An 8,643-nucleotide genomic window follows, 5' to 3' on the forward strand; every position below is an offset into this window, starting at 1 on the left:
AGAAGAAGCAGCACCTCAGCACCAAGCGCAAAGTTGCAAGGGGTTGGCCGGCTGATTGAGGAAGACAAGGTCAAGCGGTCTGAGTATCTCCTCTCGCGAGATCCTGTATTTCAGAAGGATAGTCCCGTCACTGTGAGTCTGCAACGGGCTCAGGTTGTCGTGAATATGCAGCATTATAGAATATGCAACCGTCTACGCGGCGGATGCTGCCCGGGTGATGTTGGAGAGATACAATATGCTGAATAAGCAGCTGATTTATTGTTATACTTCCGACGTCTGACAATGGCTTTGTATTTATATTGTTCCAGGAGTTGCCAATTTTTTTACCGGATAAGATTCAGCTTGGGACAAAACGAATCTTGACAAAATGTTACAAAGGCTACATATTTCAAATATTACATAAAATTCTATACATTACACAAACGAAACATTTATCATCGTGTGATCATACCCATTCACACAAAACACTTATAAATTGTTTTAGAATCATTGTGAGGTAAGGCAGAAAGTAAGCCTAACGATGCACTTTGGCTGCTCTACGAGTGGTCTGTGTTTCAGTATGATATGTTGGATAAAGGAATAAAGACAGAGACCAATGTCAAGTTCAACAGCCTTGTTCAAGCATTGTACAAAATCTCTACAGCAGAGTTCGGGGAACAGTTCGGCTAGTCGATTACCTATCAACTAGACTCTGTAACAGTCTGGATCACTAATAGATATGCGAAGGCTATTAACGTTGCACTTGAAAACACTTGTAATCTAACGTCTGCCTCACATGCTGACTACACCGCTCGCGTTGCTTGCGTGAGCATTGCAAAATAAATTTAGAAATCTATATTATTCAATTATTGCACCCACACTGCTCGCACGCGCCAACGAGTGTCTGCGTTGCCAAGGGCTAAAATAGAAGTCAGTTCTATTTGTGACACAGATCATGCTGCAAGTCCTGCCTCTCCCATCTCCTCATTGGTTTATAGAAGCAGGTACCCACGTGCCATCTCCTCATTGGTTATACCCACGTGGGTGACTGAAAGATGAACGAGGTAAGTGGCGGTAATGTACCTAATTTATGAAACTTGCCAATCGCAATATAAAGCAGGTACCCACGTGCCATCTCCTCATTGGTTATACCCACGTGGGTGACTGAAAGATGAACGAGGTAAGTGGCGGTAATGTACCTAATTTGTACCTAACTTCTTCAAAAGAAGAAGCCTAGAAGGAGGAGAGATGACTAGAAACGATTCGGTTGACCGTTTTATGTGTGGATTAATTGTCGGAGTAGAGGACTTTGTGCATTTCAGGTAAAATAACAACTCTATGTTTATATCCCAGGACAAATTAGCTAGTAACAGCAAGCTAGCTAAATAGGACAAATTAGCTAGCAAGTGCAAGCTAGCTAGCTAAATTGCCATAAATGGTTAATGCTTTTCGACCTGTCCTCAAAGTAATGTAATTGGTTCAGAGTTTGTTTTGATATTTTAACCTGTGTGTTATGATCGCATTTGTTGTGGGGGGACAAAATACATTTATGCACGATGGTGCACGCGCGCAGCCGGTTTGGGTTCCGTGTCCAACCACTCGTAGAACAGCTAAGTACGTAGTTAGATGCTTTTTTGACCCCCCTCATCACTTTTTTCCCAGAAGATCTCCGCTATACATAGAATCACATGGTTTATCCATTTCTCTGTGACCATGATAACTTCAGAACAAAGTTCACCACAAATACAAAGTTGCCAATTCCTTTGCATTTGATACAAACAAAGGACGTATATAAAATGCTTCAAATGAAAACCGAGATGACTGCATTAACATATAAACAGTAGGCTATGCATGCCTATTTAAATCATGTAGAAATATATTTCATGTTCAATCAATTGAGTTCTATGTTGCTACTTGTAGGCTACTGTCTCTAATTTGTCTCAATATATTTCATAATGTGTAGCCTAAAATGTGATCAAATATGTGCCAAAATGGTGATTTAGTGCATTTCTATTGGATAGGCATGTAACGGGATTCTTCCTGGGAAGGAGAGGCGGACCAAAACGCAGCATGGTTATTTATAAACATCTTTAATAAAGATGATAACTCGAACAATGTATAATACAAAATAAGAAAACGTGGAAAACCCGAACAATGTATAATACAAAATAAGAAAACGTGGAAAACCGAAACAGCCCTATCTGGTGCAACAAACACAAAGACAGGAACAATCACCCACAAAACCCAACACCAAACAGGCTACCTAAATATGGTTCCCAATCAGAGACAATGACTAACACCTGCCTCTGATTGAGAACCATATCAGGCCCAAACACAGAAACAGACAAACAAGACATCCAACATAGAATGCCCACTCAGATCACACCCTGACCAAACAAAACATGGAACATACAAAGCAAACTCTGGTCAGGGTGTGACAGTACCCCCCCTCCCCAAGGTGCGGACTCCGGCCGCAAAACCTGAACCTATTGGGGAGGGTCTGGGTGGGCATCTGTCCGCGGTGGCGGCTCTGGTGCTGGACGTGGCCCCCACTTCACCATAGTCTTAGTCCGCCCCATTGTTCGCTTCCGTGGCCTCCTAACCACGACGACCCCTCTAAATTAACCCACTGGACTGAGGGGCAGCTTGGGACAGAGGGGCAGCTCGGGACAGAGGGGTAGCTCGGGACAGAGGGGTAGCTCCGTACTGGCTGAAGACTCTGGCAGATCCTGGCTGACTGGCGGCTCTGGCGGATCCTGGCTGACTGGTGGCTCTGGCGGATCCTGGTTGACAGGCGGCTCTGGCGGATCCTGGCTGACTGGCGGCTCTGGCGGATCCTGGCTGAATGGCGGCTCTGGCGGATCCTGGCTGAATGGCGGCTCTGGCGGATCCTGGCTGAATGGCGGCTCTGGCGGATCCTGGCTGAATGGCGGCTCTGGCAGATCCTGGCTGAATGGTGGCTCTGGCGGATCCTGGCTGAATGGCGGCACTGGCAGATCCTGGCGGCACTGGTGGATCCTGGCTGACTGGCGGCACTGGCGGATCCTGGCAGACTGGCGGCACTGGCGGATCCTGGCAGACTGGCGGCACTGGCGGCTCCTTGCAGACTGGCGGCACTGGCGGCTCCTTGCAGACTGGCGGCACTGGCGGCTCCTTGCAGACTGGCGGCACTGGCGGCTCCTTGCAGACTGGCGGCACTGGCGGCTCCTTGCAGACTGGCACCACTGATGGTGCTGGGCAGACGGGTAGCTCAGGCGGTGCTGGGCAGACTGGAGACACCGGCAGCGCTGGAGAGGAGGAAAGCTCTGGCAGCGCTGGACAGGCGGGAGACTCCGGCAGCACTGGACAGGCGGGAGATATATATCTTATGTTTCACCGAGTCGTGGCTGAACAACAACATGGATAATATACAGTTGACTGGGTTTTCCGTGCATTGGCAAGACAGAACAGCTGCCTCCGGTAAGATGAGGGGTGGTTGTCTGTGTCTACTTGTCAATAAGAACTGGTGCGCGAAATGTAATATGAAAGAAGTCTCAAGGTTTTGCTCGGCTGCGGTATGGGGTACCTCATGATAAGCTGAAGACCATGCGCATGGTGGAGACCTGGTCTGGACTTTCCACCATAGCAGCACCAATGGAAACCCACAAACACCTCCCGAGCACACTCGCTACCATCCCGTGAGAGCCCTCCATTGCCATAAAACAGTGGGGTCATGACAGGCTAACCAGGGAAGGCCGAGCACCACGGAAAACGCAGGAGAGTCAATAAGGAAGAGACTGATTCTCTCCCTGTGACCCCCTGCGTCACCATGACCAAAGGAGTGACCTTTGGTCAAAGCCGGACCCTAATGGTCGACTGTCCAACGCGTGAACTGGAAAGGGCCTAACCACTGGAACAATGGAGATCCTTAAACTATGGGCAACTGCTCTGTTGATAAAATTCCTAGCCGCGCCTGAATCGACGAGCGCCTTATGCTGGGAATGCGGGGAAAACTCAGGAAAGTTGGCTTGCAAAAACAGGTGGGCAACAGAGGGCTCTGGGTGAGAATGGTGCAAGCTCACTTGGGATGACGCCAGAGCGCTTTGCCTGCTGCTTTCGACCCCCAGAGGAACCAATCCGACACCGACCGGCAGCGTGACCTCTGCGGCCACAGATGGTGCACGTGAATCCCCCGGCCTCCCTGAGCGCAGCACCCCCCAGCTCCATAGGCACCAGAGCAGTGGTACTGGGAGATGGAAACGACAGAGCCGTGTCTGACCGTACGCGGGTGACTAGCAGGTTATCCAGCCGGATGGACAGGTCCACCAGCTGGTCAAAGGTGAGGGTGGTGTCCCTGCAGGCCAACTCCCGATGGACATCCTCGCGCAAGCTGCAGTGATAGTGGTTGATTAGGGCCCTGTCGTTCCATCTCGCTCTGGCTGCCAGGGTCCGGAAGTCAAGGGCGAATTCCTGGGTGCTCCTTGTCCCCTGCCTCAGGTGGAAGAGACGTTCACCCGCCGCTCTACCCTGCGGGCGGGTTGTCGAAGACGGCCCGGAAGTGGTGGGTGAACTCCTCGAAGTGGTCCAGCTCCGCATCTACCTCTTCCCACATGGTGTTAGCCCACTCCAGGGCTTTCCCCGAGAGGCACGAGACGAGGGCGGACACCCTCTCGCGTCCCGAAGGAGCTGGGTTGACGGTCCCCAGATACAGGTCCAGCTGCAGCAGGCACCCCTGGTAGATTGCCACCGTCCCATCAAACTCCCTGGGAAGGGCGAGACGAATCCCACTGGGACCGAGAGCAGGGGAGTCGAGTAGTGGAAACCCCTGTTGTGCTGGTGGGGGCACTGGAGGGACTCCCTGTGTCTCCCAGCTGTCCATAGTCTGGACGACGCGGTCCATGACAGCGCCGAGATGGTGAAGCATCCGGACGTGCTCCCCTACCCCCGCTCCTGCTGACTCCATTGATAGGTGTGGAATTCTGTAACGGGATGAGTGACTGGTTGCCGGGAAGTCAGGCGCGGGAGAGCAGAGATGGGTGATAACAGGAGAACTTTAATATACACCCTGGCCCGAAGGCACAGGCGAGGCAGCACAAAGCACAACCATGGTAACATGAACCGGATTAAACAAAACAAACAAACCTAGCGCAAGCCAGCCTGTAGCATAACACCCTACACAAAGAACAATTCCACACACAGACATGGGGGAAACAGAGGGTAATATACATTTAGTCTGATGAGGGAATGTGAACCAGGTGTGCCGGAAAACAAGACAAAACAAATGGAAAATAAAAGGTGGAGCTGTGATGGCTAGAAGACCGGTGACGTTGACCGCCAAACGCCGCCCGAACAAGTAGAGGGACCGACTTCGGCGGAAGTCGTGACAGTGTGATGGTGTGGGGGTGCTTTGCTGGTGACGCTGTCTGTGATTTATTTAGAAGGCACAGTTAACCAGCATGGCTACCACTGCATTCTGCAGCGATATGCCATCCCATATGGTTTAAGCCATCCCATATGATTTGCGTTATCATTTGTTTTTCAACAGCACAATGGCCCAATGCACTCCAGGCTGTGTAATGGATATTTGACCATGAAGGAGAGTGATGGAGTGCTGCATCAAATGACCTGGCCTCCACAATCACCCGACCTCAACCAAATTGAGATGGTTTGGGATGAGTTGGACCGTAGAGTGAAGGAAAAGCAGCCAATAAGTGCTCAGCATATGTGGGAACTCCTTCAAGACTGTTGGAAAAGCATTCCAGGTGAAGCTGGTTGAGAGAATGCCAAGAGTGTGCAAAGCTGTTATCAAGGCAAACGGTGGCTACTTTGAAGAATCTCATATACTGTATGTATATAATATCTGGGTGTTAACACTTTTTTGGTCACTACATGATTCCATATGTGTTATTTCATTGTTTTGATGTCTACACTATTATTCTACAATTTAGAAAATAGTAAAAATAAAGAAAAAGTAGGTGTATCCAAAGTAGGTGTATCCAAACTTTTGACTGGTACTTTATTGCCTTTTTTTTTTTTTACATCAGCAGTTGTCATAAAGTGCTTATACAGTAACCCGGCCTACACCAGAGGAACCCGGAACATACAGGGCACCACTGCTTCTGCCATCACTTTCTCCCTGTGTAATGTCACATCCTGTTCCTGTTTAGGCACCTGGACACCTGAGTGCAGGTGGGCTCTCCCATCAACATATGGCTCCTGCTGCTCCTGTCGAAAGTACACACAGGTACACAGACACACTATTAGGAATGTTCCCCTATTTACATGTTTGTTGTGTGTCAGAGTTGAGGGATTATAAACTAGTGTTTGAGAAGAGGCGTCTGGTGTGGGGGGAGGACATGAAGTTCCTGGACAGAAAGGTGACATATCAGTATTTCCCTACACCCTACCATTTCCTCCTACTCTCACCTAGTACCTTACTCTTAAACCACTATTCCCTAAGTTTCCAACATTGATATGGTCTATAACCAACAGTCACAATACCAGAGCTAGTGTTATGTCTTGTAAAATCCCAACAGGAAACAGTACTGAGAGGAGCATGTTTTTCCATACAGGCATTTGTCTATGGAATAGACTTCCCTTGGAGATCAAGCAAATAAAAAGTAAAAATAGCTTTAAAAAACAGGCCAAGGTTTTCATTTGGACAAGGTTGTTACAGTAAGGGAAACCACTCTACTGACCCTTGTGCCCCCTACTGCTGGTCAGGTGTATTTATTTGAAGGATCGGTATGATGTGCGATTAATAGATTGTTTTAAGGTTAGGGAGAAGTGCAGTGAAAAGTGGCACTTTTTAGGGTGTCAATATAAATGAATGTATTTATGGTTGTTTGTAATTTTGTCTGGTCTTTTATTCATTATGTGTTATTGTTTTTACCATCGAGGACCACTTTGGAAAAGCGTTTTAATTGATACTTTCATGTGATATCCTCTGTCCACATTGTACTTTTTGTTGTATATGTCTGTTGCTCAAAATGAATTCAATTCAATAAAAAATAAATAATAATCTCATTAGTGTTATGTTGCACATTTGATTTCATAACTGAAAGAGCCTACATTTCTCATTGTCCTCTTACTCTTTAGGGGTCTGAGCAAGAGTACAAATACATTAGAGTGTCTAGTTTGAGAAACAGACACCTCACAAGTCCTCAACTGGCAGCTTCATTAAATAGAACCCGCAAAACAAACGTCTCAACATCAGCAGTGAAGAGGCGACTCCGGGATGCTGGCCTTCTTGGTAGAGTTGCAAAGAAAAAGCCATATTTCAGACTGGCCAATAAAAATAAAGATTAATATGGGCAAAAGACACTGACAAGAGTAACACTCCCTAGAAGGCCAGCATCCCTCCTCTTCACTGTTGACGTTGAGACTGATGTTTTACGGGTACTATTTAATGAAGATTCCAGTTGAGGACCTGTGAGGCGTCTGTTTCTAAAACTAGACACTATAATGTACTTGTACTCTCGCTCAGTTGTGCACTGGGGCCTCCCACTCTTGTTTCTATTCTGGTTTGAGCCAGTTTGCACTGTTTTGTGAAGGGAGTTGTACACAGCGTTGTACGAGATCTTCAGTTTCTTGGCAATTTCTCGCATGGAATAGCCTTCATGTCTCAGAACAATAATTGACTGACGAGTTTCAGAAGAAAGTTATTTATTTCTGGACATTTTGAGCCTGTAATCGAACCCACAAATGCTGATGCTCCAGATTCTCAACTATTCTAAAGAAGGCCAGCTTCTTTAATCAGCACAACGGTTTTTAACTGTGCAAATATAATTGCAAAAGAGCTTTCTACTGATCAATTAGCCTTTTAAAATTATAAACTTGGATTAGCTAACACAATGTGCCATTGGAACGCAGGAGGGATGCTTGCTGATAATGGGCCTCTGTACGCCTGTGTAGATATTCCATAAAAATTCAGCTGTTTCCAGCTACAATAGTCATTTACGACATTAACAATGTCTACACTGTATTTCTGATCAATCTGATGTTATTTTAATGGACAAAAAAATGTGCTTTTCTTTCAAAAACAAGGACATTTCTAAGTGACCCAAACTTTTGATCTCTTTTTCTCTCTTTCTGCCTTTCTGTGTCAGGTTACTTATTTTTCTACTCTTTCTTTCTTAATCTTTTTTTCTGTCACTTCTTGCTAACAAATTGTTCCTCTCCATCTTTTCCTCTCTTGTTCTTACGTCTATCTAGCTAGTCCTTTGTCTTTCTTTCTTTCTCTCTCTCACAAACTGTCTCCCCACCGTGTAGCTCCTCTCTACTCTGTACTCCTCCTCTGTAGCAGAAGGATGCACCTTCTTGGTCTCCCTGTCCTGGCCCTGCTCCCTGTGCCATCCCTGTGTGAGCGTTTGAGATCCACAGTCCGTGTGGCATCCAGCTGGTCGAAGCTCTGCTGTTGGTCTGCGGAGAGAATGGGTCAGAGAGGAGAACATAGGCCTGCGTATGTTTTTGTGTTTGTCTATAGGTGCCTGTTTCTGTGTAACGGTACCCTGTTTTCAACCCAAACAGGTATCATCCAGTGGAGGCTGGTGGGAGGAGCTATAGGAGTATGGGGTCATTGTAATGGCTGGAATGGACTTCATGGAACAGTATCAAACACATCAAACATATAGAAATCACATGTTTGACTCCGTTCCACTAATTCCATTACAGACATTACAATGA

This window comes from Oncorhynchus tshawytscha, linkage group LG09 (genome assembly GCF_018296145.1).
Source record: "Oncorhynchus tshawytscha isolate Ot180627B linkage group LG09, Otsh_v2.0, whole genome shotgun sequence".
NCBI classification, from domain to species: Eukaryota; Metazoa; Chordata; class Actinopteri; order Salmoniformes; family Salmonidae; genus Oncorhynchus; species Oncorhynchus tshawytscha.